The 19,501-nt window shown below is 43.4% G+C and overlaps 1 protein-coding gene across 2 annotated transcripts in view; it reads left to right on the top strand.

Moving 5' to 3' along the window:
• The first annotated feature begins 1,896 nt into the window (after window positions 1–1,896).
• Window positions 1,897–19,501, top strand: part of LOC143768943 (membrane-spanning 4-domains subfamily A member 15-like) — a 221,952-nt gene continuing 204,347 nt past the window's right edge. For both annotated transcript variants that reach the window (XM_077257550.1, XM_077257549.1), the window contains exon 1: window positions 1,897–1,974. The gene's annotated coding sequence lies outside the window, so the exon portion shown is untranslated. The remainder of the gene's footprint in view (window positions 1,975–19,501) is intronic.

Here is a 19,501-nt window from a genome sequence, read left to right as displayed (position 1 = left end):
CATAACATATTCTTGGTGCTGGGGGGTTCTGTAACATTTAATTGAATAAATTCTTCACTCTACCCAAGAAATGTTCCCTGTGCCACTAGCTGCAACACAACCCCAAAGCATGATTTCTCCACCCCCATGCTTAATGGTTGGCAATGTGTTCTTTTCCTGAAATTCGGTGCCCTTTTTTCTCCCCTCATAACTTTGATGATTGTGGAAAAAGAATTCAATTTTAACCTCATTGGTCCACAGGACTTGTTTCCAAATTGCATCAGGCTTGTTTAAATGTTTTTTTTTTTTGCATGCTTCTGATGCTGAATTTTATGGTGAGAACACTGGAGAAGTTTTCTTCTGATGACTCTTCCATGAAGGTCATATTTTTGGAGGTGTCTCTGTACAGTAGAACAATGTACCACAACTCCACAGTCTGCTAAATCTTTCTGAAGGTCCTTTACAGTCAAGCAGGGGTTATGATTTGCCTGCAGATTAGAGGAGGCTGGGTTTTTCTAAAGCTGGGAAATTTGCAACACCTGGCCTTTCCTAATGATGATAGTGAACAAGCCATAACCCTAAAAGGCTAATTAAGGTCTGGAGCCTTGGTCAAAGTTATCTAAACACACAAATCTCCAAATGTGCCCAAAATTTTGCATGGGCCCATTTTCCTTTTTGTACTAAGAAAATGTATCATCTTTAACTTTAGGCCTTTTAGAGATCATTTCACCTTCAACTTGCTTAACTGTGCACAATATAGCTGTGTGCCCACAATGCGTTTTTTATGTATTTCTGCCACGTTTTTTGCCGAAGTGGAAATTCATAAAAATGCTTAAAAACTGCATTCCCAAACAATCCCATGGGATTCCGCAGTTTCTGTGCCCATGCTGCGGATTTTCCCGCTGCGGAATTGCATAGCGGTAAAATCCGCAGCATGTTCATTATTTCTGCGGAATCGCGGCGATTCCGAAGCCATAGGATTGCATTGAAATGCTCTCTTTACGCATGTGGCTATGCCCACCAGGCATAAAGTGAGAGCTTCATGTTCGGATGGCATCCGGGTCTGGAGGAGAGGAGACTATCCTCCAGGCCCTTGGGAACCATATTTCTGTAAAAAAAAGAATTAAAATAAAAAATAGGGATATACTTACCATCTGATGGCCCCCGGAGTCCTCCCGCCTCTCAGTGATGCACGTGGCGGCTTCCGTTCCCAGGGATACATTGCGTGAATCACCTGGGATGACATCGCAGTCATGCGACCGTGATGTCACAAAGGTCCTTCGCGCAAAGCATCCCTGGGAACGGAATGTACCCGGAGCGCCGCTGAGGAGATTGGGGGCCGTCAGAAGGTTAGAATAACCATATTTTTCATTTTTTTAATTATTTTTAACATTCTATCTTTTACTATTGATGCTGCATAGGCAGCATCAATAGTAAAACGTTGGTCACACTTGTCAAGCACTATGCTTGACAAGTGTGACCAACCTGTCAATTACTTCAAATCACTTGGAAAAGCACAAGCATTCTGCAAGCTAAAAACGCTTGCAAAACGCTTGTGTTTTGCGGGAAAACGCATGCAAATTCCGCATGCATTTTACCCGCGGCAGGGAGTTCCGGAAATGCTACAGACATATCTGCAGCATTTCTGCAACGTGGGCACGTAGCCTAACACTAATTTTGAAAAGAGGTGCCCAAACTTTTACATGCCATTGCATATGTTTATGTTGAATGAGCAGGTCAGACATCTTTACCTGCTGTGTAAATAGATTACTTTACAGAAACCTTTATACAAACATACAATGAGGGAGGTGTGAAATATCAGTTGCTACTGGATAAGTTACTACTGGATGACACAATTCAGCCCATCCATGGCAACAACTCAGAAAACAAAATGTAACATCACACGGTATAAGTATCCTCAAAACCAACATCTAATTTATATGAAGCACTGCAAGTGACGATTTGCTTTGAAGAATTCTGAAGGTTCAGCACTAGGTGAGTCTATTCAGTCGAGTTCATTTTTTATTAAGAATTGGATTGACAATCGAAAAAGGTCTACAGAATGTGTCTGAGCTACTAAGGCTTAGGGAGCACCACTAAAATGGGTGGAAGGTAGCTTTACCTTTACTTTATCTTTTATCATTTCACTGGTTATTATTTTACCATAAATTAATAAAGAGGTGAAATAAGGTATTGGCAGGGGTCATGGGCAGGTTGTGTTATTAGAATAGACATGTGTATGTGTCATGTCAGTATTGACCTATGGGACCTACTTAGACTCTTAAACTAAAACTTTAAAGGGGTTGTTCAGAAGGGAAAACTTTTTTAGACAATGCGTTCAGAGTGGTTTAAGCCCTTAACCCCCGGAGCTTTTTTGCAGTTTTGCGTTTTCGTTTTTCGCTCTCCTCCTTCCCATAGCCATAACTTTTTTCTTTTTCTGTCAATATGGCCAAGTAAGGGCTTATTTTTTGAGGGACGAGTTGTAATTTTGAATGACATCATTGGACATGTACTAGAAAACAGGAAAAAAATTCCAAGTGCAGTGAAATTGCAAAAAAGTGCAATCCCACCCTTGTTTTTTGTTTGACTTTTTTGCTAGGTTCACTAAATTCTAATGCTAGATTCTCCTGGTCATTATGAGTTCATAGGCACCAAACACGTCTAGGTTCTTTTTTATCTAAGTGCTAAAAAAAAAAAATAATTGTGCAATTTTCCGAGACCCGTAGCATCTTCATTTTTCGTGATCTCAGGTCGGGTGAGGGCTAATTTTTTGCGTGCCGAGCTGATACCATTTTGGTGCATATTCATTCTTTTGATCGCCCGTTATTGCATTTTAATGCAATGTCACAGCGACAACGTAATTCTGCCGTTTTAATTTTTTTTTATCTCTACACCATTTAGCGATCAGGTTAATCCTTTTTTTATTGATAGATCAGGCGATTCTGAATGCGGCGATACCAAATATGTGTATGTTTAATTTTTTTTCTTGTTTTATTTTGAATGGGGCAAAAGGGGGTGATTTGAACTTTTATATTTTTTTTATTTTTTTTCATATTATTAAAACATTTTTTTTTTTACTTTTGCCATGCTTCAATAACCTCCATGGGAGGCTAGAAGCTGGCATAGCCCAATCGGCTCTGCTACATAGAGGCGATGCTCAAATGGCTCCTATGTAGCTGAATTACAGCATTGCTATGAGCGCCGACCACAGGGTCGAAAATCTGAAAACAACAACCATAGAGGTCTTCAGGAGACCTCTGGTTGTCATGCCGACTCATCGCTGACCCCGGATCACGTGACGGGGTCAGCGATGCGCGCATTTCCGGCCCAATGGCCGGAAGCACTAGTTAAATGCCACTGTCAGTGTTTGACAGAGGCATTTAACTTGTTAAAACAGCTGACATGTCCCTGGAAAGATTTGGGCTCACCACCAGAGCCTAAATCAAAGGGAAGGCGTCCGACTTCGGCGAACTATTACGCCCGATGTCATTAAGGGGTTAAATAGGTTGTCATCCGAAATACGGAAGAGAATGATGTGGCATTTAACTAGATAATAGGCTCGGGCGGATCGCTATTCCACCTACGGCTTTTGTGGGCACATGCCAGCTGTTCAAAACAGCTGACATGTCCCGGCTTTGATGCGGGCTCACCGCCGGAGCCCACATGAAAGCAGGGGTTCTGCCGTCGGGTGTACTATTCCGTCCAATGGCAGAAAGGGGTTAAAAAAAAATAACAAAGGAAGAGATACCTCATCAATTTCGCGCACTCATGTTCTGACACTTATTTGTTCCTTGCTGGTCTCTAGTTCTTGATCCCATCATGACTAGTGTTGAGCATTCCGATGCTGCAAGTATCGGGTATCGGCCGATACTTGCTGTATCGGAATTCCGATACCGGGATTCCGATACTCTTGTGGTATCGGGTATCGGGTATCGCAACAACATTAATGTTAAAATGTGTAAAAGAGAGAATTAAAATAAAAAATATCGCTATACTCACCTCTCCGACGCAGCCGGGACTTCAGCGAGGGAACCGGCAGCGTTGTTTGTTTAAAATTCGCGCTATTACTTGGTTGCGTGAATTCCCGGCTTGTGATTGGTCAGGTCGGCCACGTTGCCGGGACGCGGACCAATCACAGCAAGCCGTGACGAAATTACGTCACGGCTTGCTGTGATTGGTCCGCGTCCCGGCAATATGGCCGCCCTGACCAATCACAAGCCGTGACGTCACGGGAGGCTGGACACGCGCCCATTTTAAAATGAGCGCGTCCAGCCTCCCGGCTTGTGATTGGTTGACCGCGGCGCAACCAATCACAAGCCGTGACGTCACGGGAGGCTGGACACGCGCCCATTTTAAAATGAGCGCGTCCAGCCTCCCGGCTTGTGATTGGTTGACCGCGGCGCAACCAATCACAAGCCGTGACGTCACGGGAGGCTGGACACGCGCCCATTTTAAAATGAGCGCGTCCAGCCTCCCGGCTTGTGATTGGTTGCGCCGCGGTCAACCAATCACAAGCCGTGACGTCACGGGAGGCTGGACACGCGCCCATTTTAAAATGAGCGCGTCCAGCCTCCCGGCTTGTGATTGGTTGACCGCGGCGCAACCAATCACAAGCCGTGACGTCACGGGAGGCTGGACACGCGCCCATTTTAAAATGAGCGCGTGTCCAGCCTCCCGTGACGTCACGGCTTGTGATTGGTCAGGGCGGCCATATTGCCGGGACGCGGACCAATCACAGCAAGCCGTGACGTAATTTCGTCACGGCTTGCTGTGATTGGTCCGCGTCCCGGCAACATGGCCGACCTGACCAATCACAAGCCGGGAATTCACGTAACCAAGTAATAGCGCGAATTTTAAACAAACAACGCTGCCGGTTCCCTCGCTGAAGTCCCGGCTGCGTCGGACAGGTGAGTATAGCGATATTTTTTATTTTAATTCTTTCTTTTACACATTTATATGGTTCCCAGGGCCTGAAGGAGAGTTTCCTCTCCTTCAGACCCTGGGAACCATCAGGAATACCGTCCGATACATGAGTCCCATTGACTTGTATTGGTATCGGGTATCGGTATCGGATTGGATCCGATATTTTGCCGGTATCGGCCGATACTTTCCGATACCGATACTTTCAAGTATCGGACGGTATCGCTCAACACTAATCATGACACAAGAGAAACATCAACTCAGCCAATCACTGGCTGAAGTGGGACAGTTCCTTGCATTTCTTGTGTTTACAGATAGAACCATTTAGTAAAGACCGGAAGGAACCAGATTCTCCAGGAATAGGACAAAACCCATAAAGTTAATGTCATTATGAAATGAATTGTCATTGACCATTAAATATTACGGTGACTTCTAAAAAAGTGGTATAATGGAATCTTCTTGCATTGTCTTAACCCCTTAGTGACAGAGACAATTTGGTACTTAATGACCAGGCCAATTTTTACAATTCTGACCACTGTCAATTTATGAGGTTATAACTCTGAAACGCTTTAACAGATCCAGCTGATTCAGAGATTGTTTTTTCGTGACATATTGTACTTCATGATAGTGGTAACATTTCTTCGATATTACTTGCGATTATTTATGAAAAAAATGGAAATATGGCGAAAATTTTTAAAATCTTGCAATTTTCAAATTTTGTATTTTTATGCCCTTAAATCAGAGAGATATGTCACAAAAAATAGTTAATAAATAACATTTCCCACATGTCTACTTTACATCAGCACAATTTTGGAAACACATTTTTTTTTGTTAGGGAGTTATAAGGGTTAAAGGTTGACCAGCAATTTCTCATTTTTACAACACCATTTTTTTTTAGGGACCACATCACATTTGAAGTCATTTTGAGGGGTCTATATGATAGAAAATAACCAAGTGTGACACCATTCTAAAAACTTCACCCCTCAAGGTGCTCAAAACCACATTCAAGAAGTTTATTAACCCTTTACGTGCTTCACAGGAACTGAAACAATGTGGAAGGAAAAAATGAACATTTAACTTTTTTTGCAAACATTTTAATTCAGAACCATTTTTTTTTATTTTCACAAGTGTAAAAACAGAAATGTAACCATAAATTGTGTTATGTAATTTCTCCTGAATATGCCGATACCCCATATGTGGGGGTAAACCACTGTTTGGGTAGAGCTTGGAAGAGAAGGAGCGCCGTTTGACTTTTTCAATGCTGAATTGACTGGAATTGAGATCGGATGCCATGTCATGTTTAGAGAGCCCCTGGTGTGCCTGAACAGTGGAAACACTCCACAAGTGACACCTTTTTTAGAAACTAGACCCCTTAAGTAACTTATCTAGATGTGTGGTGAGCACTTTAAACCCCCAGGTGCTTCACAGAAGTTTATAACGTAGAGCCGTGAAAATAAAAAAATCGCATTTTTTCTACAAAAATAATCTTTTTGCCCCCAAATTTTTATTTTCACAAGGGTAACAGAACAAAATAAGACCACAAAAGTTGTTGTGCAATTTCTCCTGAGTACATCGATGCCACATATGTGGGGGTAAACCTGTTGGGCGCACCGCAGAGCTTGGAAGAGAAAGAGTGCCGTTTTACTTTTTCAATGTAGAATTGGCTGGAATTGAGATCGGACGCCATGTCGCGTTTGGAGAGCCCCTGATGTGCCTAAACAGTAGAAACCCCGCACAAGTGACCCCATTTTGGAAGCTACACCCCTTAAAGGGACACTGTCACCTGAATTTGGAGGGAACAATCTTTAGCCATAGGGGCAGGGTTTTTCCAATCTTGCCTTGCGCAGGCGTGTACTATGGAGGACAGAGAATGAACTTCAATCCCATATTGCAGCCAGCATGCAGCCAGCGGGTAAGGAAAGGGTGAATCAAACACCCGAAAACCCCGCCCCCATGGCTAAAGATTGTTCCCTCCAAATTCAGGTGACAGTGTCCCTTTAAGGAACTTATCTGGATGTGTGGTGAGCACTTTAAACCCCCAAGTGCTTTAAAGGAATTTTTTAAAGTAAAACCGTGAAAATAAAAAATATTTTTTTTTCCCTCAAAAATGATTTTTTAGCCTGCAATTTTTTATTTTCTCAAGGGTAAACAGGAGACATTGGACCCCAAAATCTGTTGACCAGTTTGTCCTGAGTATGCTGATACCCCATATGTGGGGGGGGGGGCACTGTTTGGGCACCCATCGGGGCTCGGAAGGGATGGAACGCCGCTTGGAATGCAGACTTTGATGGGATGGTCTGTGGGCGTCATGTTGCATTTGCAGAGCTCCTGATGTACCTAAACAGTAGAAACCCCCCACAAGTGACCCCATTTTGGAAACTAGACCCCCCAAGGAGCTTATCTAGATGTGTGGTGAGCACTATGAACCCCCAACTGCTTCACAGAAGTTTATAATGTAGAGTCATGAAAATAATAAAATCATATTTGTTCCACAAAAATGATCTTTTCACCCCCAAATTTTTACTTTCACAAGGGTAACAGGAGAAATTGGACCCCAAAATTTATTGTGCAATTTATGCTGAGTAGGCTGATACCCCATATGTGGGGGGACCACTGTTTGGGCGCATGGCAGAGCTCGGAAGGGAAGGAGCGCCGTTTTGGAATGCAGACTTTGATAGAATGGTCTGCGGGCATTATGTTGCATTTGCAGAGCCCCAGATGTACATAAACAGTAGAAACCCCCCACAAGTGACCCCATTTTGGGAACTAGACCCCCCAATGAACTTATCTAGATCTGTGGTGAGAACTTTGAATGCCCAAGTGCTTCACAGAAGTTTATAATGCAGAGTTGTGAAAATAAAAAATTTTTTTTTTTTCAACAAAAAAGATTTTTTAGCCCCTAAGTTTTTATTTTAACAAGGGTAACAAGAGAAATTGGACCCAAAAAGTTGTTGTCCAATTTGTCCTGAGTATGCTGATACCCCATGTGTGGGGGGGACCACTGTTTGGGCGCACAGCAGAGCTCGGAAGGGAAGGAGCGCCGTTTTGGAATGCAGACTTTGATAGAATGGTCTGCGGGCGTTAAGTTGCGTTTGCAGAGCCCCTGATGTACCTAAACAGTAAAACCCCCCACAAGTGACCCCATTTTGGAAACTAGACCCCCAAGGAACTTATCTAGATGTGTGGTGAGAACTTTGAATGCCCAAGTGCTTCACAGAAGTTTATAATGCAGAGTCGTGAAAATAAAAAAAATAATTTTTCCACAAAAAAGATAATTTAGCCTTCAAGTTTTTATTTTCACAAGGGTAACTGGAGAAATTGGACCCCAAAAGTTGTACAATTTATCCCGAGTATGCTGATGCCCCATATGTGGGGGTAAACCACTGTTTGGGCGCACGGCAAACCTCAGAAGGGAGGGAGCACCATTTGACTTTTTGAGCGCAAAATTGGCTTTCGTGTTTGTAGACTCCCTGATGTACCTAAACAGTGGAAACCCCCCAATTCTAACTCCAACCCTAACCCCAACACACCCCTAACCCTAATCCCAACCCGATCCTTAATCCTAATCACAACCCTAACAATAATCACAACCCTAACCCCAAAACAACCCTAATCTCAACCCTAACCATAACTCTAATCAAAACCCTAAATCCAACACACCCTTAATCCTAATCTCAACCCTAACCTCAAACCTAACCCTAATCCCAATACACCCCTAACCCTAATCCCAACCCTAACCTTAATCCTAATCCCAAACCTAACCCTAATCCCAAACATAACCCTAATGCCAACCCTAACCCTAGCCCTAACCCTAACTTTAGCCCCAACCCTAACCCTAGCCCTAACTCTAGCCCTAACCCTAAATTTAGCCCCAACCCTAACCCTAACCCTAGCCCTAACTTTAGCCCTAACCCTAACCCTAGCCCTAGCTTTAGCCCCAACCCTAACCCTAGCCATAAGGCTACTTTCTCACTTGCATCGTGTGGCATTCGTCGCAATCCGTCGTTTTGGACAAAAAACGGATCCTGCAAAGGTGCCCACGGGATGCGTTTTTTGCCCATAGACTTGAATTGCCGATGGATCGTGATAGATGGCCACACGTCGCGTCCGTCGTGCCCTGGATCCGTTGTGTTTTGGCAGACCGTCGTCACAAAAAAGTTCAATGTAACGTTTTTTTGTACGTCACGCCCACCATTTTCGACCGCGCATGCATGGCCGTAACTCCACCCCCTCCCCCCAGGACATAGACTGGGCAGCGGATGCGTTGAAAAACTGCGTCCACTGCCCACGTTGTGCACAATTTTCACAACATGCGTCAGTACGTCAGGCCGATGCATTACGACAGCCCCGTACCGACGCAAGTGTGAAAGAAGCCTAACCCTAGCCCTAAATTTAGCCCCAACTCCTCTAGCTGTCGGCTGACAGATCATGACAGAGCATGAGCCCGCCATTTTCTTACCAGATGAAGAAGCCGGCGGGCAGGAGGGGACGCAGGAAGACCCAGGGACACCGGTAAGTATAACAGGGTCCCCGAATCCCCCTATTTCTCTGTCCTCTGATGTGCGATCACACGTCGCTTTTTTTTTTTTTTTTGCGGCCGCCTGTAAACAGTTAATTACCGGCAATCGCAAAACAGGGGTCGGTAAAAACCAACCCCGATCATGTTCTTTGGGGTCTCGGCTACCCCCGGCAGCCGAGACCCCAAAGATCTTCCGGTGCCAGCCGGCGGGCACACGGTGCATGCGCCCGCCATTTTTTGGCTGGAACAAGATGGCGGCGCCCTTCGGGAGCCACGAGGAGCACTGGGGGAGACAGGTGAGTATCGTGGGGCGATCGGGGACCCCACTTCTCTGTCCTCTGATGTGCGATCACATCGGAGGACAGAGAAATTAAATGGGAAATCACATTTTTGGGTTTTTTTTGCGACCACCGGTAAACGGTTAATTACCGGCGATCGCAACCTGGGGATCGGTAAAAAAAAACCAAATCATGTTCTCTGGAGTCTCGGCTACCCCCGGCAACTGAGACCCCAGAGAAAATCCGACTCTGGTGGGCGCTATTCACTTTTTCCACAGCACCGTTAATCGGCGGTCATTAAGGGGTTAAAGGAAAAATGTTACCAAGTTTTTGATACCCTTTCAGAAAGCATCATTATCTATGGTGAAAGACCCTGATTCCAGCGATGAATCAATTACTACCAGTTGCCAAAATTTTAATTACAAACTGATTTCTCTTCTGAAGATCTACAAGGTCTCTGAATGCTGAGCTCTGTTTAACCCCTCCTCCACCACTGATTGGCTGCTTTCTGTGTACACTGTGCATAAGCAGAAAGCTGCCAATTGGTGGTGGTTATACAGACCTCCTGAATATGGTGGATTAACTGGCAGCAGGTTTGCTAGTCCTCCAGTGATAATCTCCTGTTGAGAAAACTGATTTTATCAAAACTCCAGCAAGCAGCCCAGTAAGCGGTGCATCACTTTCATCAGGATCTCTATCTCTACATTATGCTGCTTTCAGATTAGGCAGCAAAAATTTGTTGACAATTTCCCTTTACTAATATGGTTGAGAGCCTGATTTGTACCTAAATATCAGAGTGGCTATTTCTTGATGCTTGTTTATCTCGAAAATATCACATCTGCTGTCTCATTGCAATCTACTCTTTTGTTATTGATTTGCCTATGCGTGAAAATGGAACATGGTTGTTGGATGTTTTTCTCACTAAAAGTTAAATGGTTAAAAAAATATAAAATTATAAATACATTTCTAAATGTCTTTAATTAGCAAATTACACACATTTTGTCTAGGAATGAAATAATTGTGGTACAGTAAAATAGTCTACAATATTAATAGGACAGATGCATATGAGCATGTGCAGCTGGAATCCCTGCTGCTGTCACTGGAGACAGTACTGTATATGTTACAAAATGACCAGCATTTTAATTTACTGTCTATAGTAATTACCTCCCTAGAGAAAATAAACCTGATTTACTACTTAAATCTATTTTGGAATTTATTTCATGACATTTCTTTTTTTACCTGTATTTTTTTCATTTGGGGAGAACTCTTTTAAAGTCGTACTCCCATCAAAATTTGTATCCACTTAACCCCTTCAACACCCTAGGGTGGTTTGCACGTTCATGATCAGGCCAATTTTTATAATTCTGACCACTGTCCCTTTATGAGGTTATAACTCTAGAACGCTTCAAGGGATCCTGGTGATTCTGACATTGTTTTTTCAAGACATATAGTACTTCATGGTAGTGGGAGAATTTCTTCAGTATGATTTGTGTTTATGTGTGAAAAAAATGGAAATTTGTCGAAGATTTTGAAAATTTAGCAATTTTCAAACTTTTCACTTTCATGCCCTTAAATCACCCAGATATGTCACACAAAATAGTTAATAAGTAACATTTCCCACATGTCTACTTTACACCAGCACTATTTTGGAAATAAAAATTTTTTTTGCTAGGAAGTTATAAGGGTTAAAATTTGACCAGCGATTTTTCATTTTTCTAACAAAATTTACAAAACCATTTTTTTAGGGACCACATCACATTTGAAGTCACTTTGAGGGGTCTACATAATAGAAAATACCTCAAAGTTTTACCCCATTCTAAAAACTGCACCCCTCCACGCGCTCAAAATCGCATTCAAGAAGTTTAATAACCCTTCAAGTGCTTCACAGGAATTTTTGGAATGTGGGGGAAAAAATGAACATTTAACTTTTTTCACAAAAAAAAAATTCAAAATTTTCAGATCCAATTTTTTTTTACAAGGGTAACAAGAAAAAATGGACATCAAAATGTGTTGTTTAATTTCTTCTGAGAACTGACAAGAAATGGAGGGCACCAACCACAATAAAACAAATAATGGAGGGCAATCGACCCAAGGTGTGTCAAATAATGCACTGAAGAAAACAAAAAGAAAAGAGACAGCACCAACTGGGGAACATCCTATATATAAATATCACATATCAGAGATCAAAGATAGCAAAATATATAATTTTATTATTATTCATAAGAGTCCAAAAACACACAAAGACATGAGTAAAACCATTTAAAAACAATGTGACAACATACCCCAATGAGAGGTAGAACCCCCCTGGAACCACACCTACACAGCTGGTAATAGTGCCGTATCAGCAAGCAAGGCTGAACAAATGTTAGAAAACATGCCACATATAATGAGCTTTGAGACGACAATATTTGAGGGCACACAATACCGATATGTATAAATCAGTCACTGTTAGTAGGTGCACAGTATACCTGTATCACAGCAACATGGCTAAATATAATCCCTATACCATGTCTATACAAATAGGAATGGAAAAACCAACATACCGGTTATGTGCACTAAGGGTACCGTCACACATTGAAATCGCTCCAGCGTCGTAGACTGCGGTCACACGTTGCAATCACGGCGCTGGAGCGATGCCGAAGTCCCCGGGTAACCAGGGTAAACATCGGGTAACTAAGCGCAGGGCCGCGCTTAGTAACCCGATGTTTACCCTGGTTACCAGCGTAAACGTAAAAAAACAAACCGTACATACTCACCCGTCGGTGTCCTTCAGGTCCCTTGCCGTCTGCTTCCTGCTCTGAGTGCAGCCGTACAGTGAGCAGAGCGCAGCACCGCTGTGATCTGCTCTCACTTTCCGGCCGGCACTCAGAGCAGGAAGCAGACGGCAAGGGACCTGAAGGACACCGACGGGTGAGTATGTACGGTTTGTTTTTTTACGTTTACGCTTGTAACCAGGGTAAACATCGGGTTACTAAGCGCGGCCCTGCGCTTAGTTACCCGATGTTTACCCTGGTTACAAGCGAAGACATCGCTGGATCGCTGTCACACACAACGATCCAGCGATGTCAGCGGGTGATCAAGCGACGAAAGAAAGTTCCAAACGATCTGCTACGACGTACGATTCTCAGCAGGGTGTCTGATCGCAGTAGCGTGTCAGACACAGCGATATCGTAACGATATCGCTAGAACGTCATGAATCGTAACGTTGTAGCGATGGAAATTTCAATGTGTGACGGTACCCTTATTCAAGACAGCAGCAAATCCTAGTAAAATACTATACAATAGGGGGACCAGCTGGATTTTCCTCCCTAAAGTAACCAAGTAGTGACATGCCCCAGAATAATCATAGTAGATGAAATAAGAAGGCTCAAAAAAGGCTCTCTGAACCCCCCCTGGTCTTTTCTTTCTTTTTTCCACAGAGACAGCTGTGAGGCATGCTCCATTGGTGGTTTCTCCTGACATGGGAAATTTTTCCATGGGGTAGATAGTAATGTCTCTCTTCTTTGAGCCTTTTTTGAGCCTTCTTATTTCATCTACTACGATTATTCTGGGGCATGTCACTACTTGGTTACTTTAGGGAGGAAAATCCGGCTGGTCCCCCTATTGTATAGTATTTTACTAGGATTTGCTGCTGTCTTGAATTAGTGCACATAACCGGTATGTTGGTTTTTCCATTCCTATTTGTATAGACATGGTATAGGGATTATATTTAGCCATGTTGCTGTGATACAGGTATACTGTGCACCTACTAACAGTGACTGATTTATACATATCGGTATTGTGTGCCCTCAAATATTGTCGTCTCAAAGCTCATTATATGTGGCATGTTTTCTAACATTTGTTCAGCCTTGCTTGCTGATACGGCACTATTACCAGCTGTGTAGGTGTGGTTCCAGGGGGGTTCTACCTCTCATTGGGGTATGTTGTCACATTGTTTTTAAATGGTTTTACTCATGTCTTTGTGTGTTTTTGGACTCTTATGAATAATAATAAAATTATATATTTTGCTATCTTTGATCTCTGATATGTGATATTTATATATAGGATGTTCCCCAGTTGGTGCTGTCTCTTTTCTTTTTGTTTTCTTCAGTTTAATTTCTTCTGAGTACACCGATATCCCATGTAAGAGAGAAAACCACTGTTTTGGTTCACGGCAGAGCTTGGAAGGGAAGGAGGGCAATTTTACTTTTCAAATGCAAAATTTCCTGGTATATTTAGCGGATGCCATGTCGCGTTTGGCGAGCCTATAATGTGCCTAAACGGAGAAAATCTCCCACAAGACACCGTTTTGAAAACTAGACCTCTCAGGGAACAAATCTAGATGTGTGGTGAGCATATTGAACCCTCAGGTGCTTTACAGAAGTTTATAAAGTCGAGTAGTAAAAATAAAAAAAAACAACTCAAATTTTCCTCACAAATATGTCTTTAGCACAATATATTACCTTTTCAAAAGGGTAACAGGAAAAATTGCACCATATAATTTGTTGTGCAATTTCTCCTGACTACAGCGATACCCAATATGAGGGACTACTTATTTGGATGCACTACAGGACTTGGAAAGGAAGGAGCCTCATTTGACTTTTTGAATGTAAAATTTCCACATTTGGGATCACATTTATCTGGCACTCTCAGCTGACCACTTACTTTGGGGTTTCCATCTAAATTTCTAAGTGTCATGATTCAGATGAAACCCCGAGGGATTCATTCACTAAAATGCGGCAGCAGAGTTACTCTGGACTCCATCTGGCATCTGTTCAGCGGTGTCCTTCTTTTCAGAATTGCGCAGAACTGTGGCCAACGGCACTTTTATGCAATCCTAAAATGATGGACACCGCCTGATCACAGCTCAGACGGTGCCAACAGTGCCTCCATCTGCCTCATTATAGGGAATCTTCCTTCTGGGGTTCCGTCTGATTCACGTATTTCAGAGATTTACATGGAAAGCCCAGTGCAAGCGCTCAGCGCAGAACACAGGATAAATGTGTGATAAGCCTTACTGTAATCTTTGGGAGGCAGAATGAAAAAATCAACAACAGGTGAAGAATTGATTTTATTTATTTTTTACGCTGTTGCTCGTGCGGTATCAATGATTAGACGACTTGATTTTTCAGGTCGGTGCGATTACAGTGATACTAGATTTATATCTGGTTTTTGTGTTTGGTTGCTCTCACACACTGAAAGACGCTTTTTATGGCAAAAAATAGTTTTTGCATCACCACATTTTGAGAGCTGTATTTTTTCCATATTTTGGCCCACAAAGTCATGTGAGGGCTTGTTTTTTGTGGGATGAGTTGACGTTTGTTTTGGTACCATTTTCGGGCACATGATTTTTTTTATCACTTTCTAGTCTGATTTTTGTGAGGCAGAATGAACAAAAAACAGCAATTCAGGAATTTCTTTTTGGGGGGTTTATGCCATTCCGTGTGTGCTAAAATTGATATGGCAGTTTTATTTTTCAGATCTGTACGATTACAGAGATACCTCATTTATATTTTTTTATGTTTTGAGTTTGACACTTTTACACAATAAAAAAAAAATATTATTTTTGCATCGCTTTGTTCTGAGAGCTATAACATTTTTATTTTTCTGCTGATGGAGCTATATTGCAGCTTGTTCAGTGGTACCATGTTTATTTATATCCGACTTTTGGTCGTGTTTTATTCTACTTTTTCTTTGGTGGTATGATGATAAAGCATTGTTTTTAAATTATTTTTTATGGTATTCACTAAAGGGTTTAACTAGTGGGACAGTTTTATAGGTCAGGTCATTGCAGAGGCAGCGATATCAAATATGTGTACTTTTATTGCTTATATTTTTTGCATTCAAATAGTTATAGATACAATATGTTTTGATTTTTTTTATTTTTGATATTTTTAAAAAATATTTTTACAATTATTAGCTTTTTTTTACCTTTTTTAAACTTTTTTACTTTGTTCCAATATGGGACAATCATTTTTGATTTCACGAGTCACCATGGCAACAATAGGGACCTTGCGTCACACTGCGGGGTCTCCAATCCAAAGGCAGAGGGTCTGTCAGCCCTCATCCGGCACCTGGACTGCCGTGATCGCATTCGATCGCAGCATTTATGAGGTTAAAGTGCTGGACGCGGTGCATGACTGTTCCTGGCACTTAGTGCTAGACGTCAGCTGTCAGAATCAGCTGACACCTGGCGGCGTTCACCCACGTACAGCCCGTGTGCATGGGCGACTGCGATGTCATAATAATATGTCCCTGATCAGATAGGCCCAGGGCAGAGGGACATAGTATTACAAAAATGTCAGAAAGGGTTAATATATTATAGTCGTCATATTATACAGAACTGTGTACTTAGAATTGCTCATTTTGCATTTCTACCTAGTTAATGCTTCTATTTTCCATTATTATTATTATTATTATTTTTATATATAGCACCATTGATTACATAGTGCTGTACATGAGAAGGGGTTACATCAAAATACAAATATCACTTACAGTAAACAACAAAACTAACAATGACAGACTGATACAGAGGGAAGAGGACCATGCCCTTGCGAGCTTACATTCTACAGGATTATGGGGAAGGAGACAGTAGGTCGGGGGGTTGCAGTAGCTCCGATGGTGTTGAGTTGGTTGCGTGGTCATGGCAGGTTGTAAACTTTTTTGAAGAGATGGGTTTTTAGGTTCTGTCTGAAGGATCCAAATGTGGTGGATGACTGGACGTGTTGGGGCACAGAATTCCAGAGGATGGGGGATATTTGGGAGAAATCTTGGAGGCGCTTGGGTGAGGAGCGAATAGGCGTGGAGGAGAGATGGAGGTCTTGGGAGGACCGGAGATTACGTGAGGGAAGATATTGGGAGATTAGTTCGGAAATATATGGAGGAGAAAGGCTATGGATGGCTTTGTAGGTTAGTGTCAGTAGTTTAAACTAGATATGCTGGGAAATTGGGAGCCAGTGAAGGGATTTGCAAAGAGGAGAAGCAGGAGTGTAGTGAGGAGAGAGATTAATTAGTCAGGCAGCAGAGTTAAGGACGGACTCGAGGGGTGTGAGAGTGTTAGAAGGTAGGCCACAAAGAAGGATGTTGCAGTAGTCGAGGTGGGAGATGATTAGGGCATGCACAAGCATTTTGGTAGAGTGAGGGTTGAGCAAACGATGGATCCTGGAAATATTTTTGAGCTGGAGGTGACAGGTGGTGGCTAGAGCTTGGATGTGTGGTTTGAAGGACAGGGCAGAGTCAAGGGTTACTCCGAGGCAGCAGATTTCCTGGACAGGGGAAAGTGTGATTTCATTTATTGTGATAGATAGATCAGGTAGTAAAGATATGCGAGATGGAGGAAAGATAATTAGTTCAGATTTGTCCACATTGAGCTTGAAGAAGCAAGAGGAGAAGAAGGAGACTATGACTGATAGACACTCTGGGATTCTGGACAGCAGAGAGGTGACATCTGGGCCAGAGAGGTAGATCTGAGTCTCAACAGCATATAGATGGTACCAGCGTCGGACTGGAGAACCTTGGGTTCACCAGAGAAAATCATTCTTGGGGCTGACTATGTAGCTACATAGAAATAAATTCTAGACCATCAATTGTGTGGTAAAACACGCTAATATCAGGGTATAATAAAAGGTAGTACATGTCTTAATTATGTCGCAGGGGTTGGGGTAGCCCCCTCATAGAATATAAAGTAGCCCCCCTCATAGAATATAATGTAACCTCTCTCATAGTGTATAATACAGCACCCCACAAAATATAATGCAGCCCCCCATAGAATATAATGTAGCACCCTCATATGGCATAATGTAACCCCCCTCATATAGTATAATGCAGCTCCTCCACAGAATATAATGTAGCCCCCTGAGTATAATGCAACCCCCTCATAAGGCAGTCCCCCATAGAATATACTGTAGCCCCCTTATAGGGAATAATGCCGCTCCCTTCATATAGTATGATGTAGCCACCTGAGAGAGTAATGCAGCCCCCACATATAATATAATGCAGCTGTTAGAATCTGTTTAGTTTGATACTATCCGCAATTTTCTTGTGGAGTTTTGGCTGCTGGTCTTTTTCTTCTGGTGCTGGGTTTGTCTTGGGCCAGGTGTTTGTTTCACTCTTTATTAACCAGCACCTGCCTCCGAGTCCTTGCTGGACAACAGTGTTAATCTGCTTGTGCTCTAGCTTGGTGCTTTGCTTGGTGTTCTGTGTTTGTTATTTGTGCAGTACTGGTACCTCTGGTTCTGCTAGCCTTAGTTTCTGTTCTCTATTGGTTTCTGCAGCCTTCTCTGTGTTTTCTACTAGGAGGTGACCCGTTTTTGTACCCAGTCCTTAGTTCTTTTAGGGTACCCCTTCCCATTATCTATAGGTCTTCGCTTGAGATTAATCTAGGATCGTCGGTGGGTCTATCCGCAAGGAATGGGCCACCCACTCCATCATAGGGTTTCAGCCTAGTCATAGTGCAGGGTCAGTTTTCCCCCTTCTACCTTAGTCCTGTGTTGCAGATCTGTAGCAGCAGCCCCTACACAGAATATAATGTAGCCCCCTCAGAGTATAATGCAACCCCCTCATAAGGCAGCCCACCATAGAATATACTGAAGCCTCCTCATAGGGCATAATGCAGCTCCCCTCATATAGTATGATGTAGCTGCAGGCCCCAGAGTCCTGGTCGTTGCAGTAACATCGCTCTGCCACTAAGGGGAGTGATGGTACATCTGATTGCACTAAAAGAGTTCACCTGACCAGGTATCACAGTCACACATTACACTTCACACTCCGGCCACCAGGGGGAGCAAAGGGTTCTATGTATTAGGCCACTCCTCACACTCTGGTAAAACTGGGGGTTGGATAGGAAGTTAGGGAGAAGCTGACTGGGTTTTGCCCAGGTAACATCTAGTGAGAGGAGAGCATTACTTGGGAAGATTCAGGGGGGTCCCTGTCAGGGGTGAGATCCTGACAGTGGCCTAGCAAAAGGACAGATCGTTACGGAGCCGCGCCTGCACTTCATTGCAGCGGCATCCTAAGAAAGGACATGAAGCAAGGTATATTGTGGAGAAGTGAGAAACGAGATCACAGCACAAAGGCGAAAGAACCAGAAGGAGTCATGCCCCGAGATCGGCAACATCCTTTTGAGGCGCGTAGCCGGTGGCCGGAACGCCGAGGAAGTATTAGGCTCTACGCATTACTTCAAACCAACGGCAGGGCAGTTGACTTTAGGTTGGCTGCCTCACCTTAATCACCTAATGAAGACAACGGAGGCAATTGTGGGAGAGGGGCATCTCTAGGGTCCCTATAAAATAACTCCAGGCCTACCCCGTCATACGGGTGCATCCTATCCATATCATCTGGGGGACGGAGAGAAAGAACAAAAACATACACGACAGTTGTGAGGACTATCCCGTGGTACTCAGCAGGGAAGTACTACAACACCCAGGCGCTAGTAGGTAGGCTACTGATTTCCACCTGCAAAGGGAACTCTGGATGTGCCTTCGGACCGGCCGGTCTCAGCCAGCCCTGTTAGCAGTGCTCTGGATTGCGGATGCTGAAGCCTTCAGTAAAGAGGTAAAGAGACTGCAACCCTGTGTCCTCGTCATTTACTGCGACCTACACCTGCACCTACATCTTTAATTGGGCGCCCCTTAGCAGGGCCACGGACCAGGTCAGGCCACCGTGACATCCCCAGAACCGAGAGAGACCCGGTACCGAGTTCCCCCGCCGCCCTGCGTCTGGGGGCCGCTCCAAACTACCTGAGAGAATAATGCAGCCCCCAAAGAATTATAATGTAGCCTCCTCATAGGGTATAATGCAGCCCCCCTAAAGGGGTATAATGCAGCCC

Source organism: Ranitomeya variabilis, chromosome 4, assembly GCF_051348905.1.
Source record: "Ranitomeya variabilis isolate aRanVar5 chromosome 4, aRanVar5.hap1, whole genome shotgun sequence".
Taxonomy (NCBI): Eukaryota; Metazoa; Chordata; class Amphibia; order Anura; family Dendrobatidae; genus Ranitomeya; species Ranitomeya variabilis.
The sequence above is the reverse complement of the archived record's forward strand: the minus strand, read 5'-3'. Positions and strand labels throughout refer to the sequence as shown.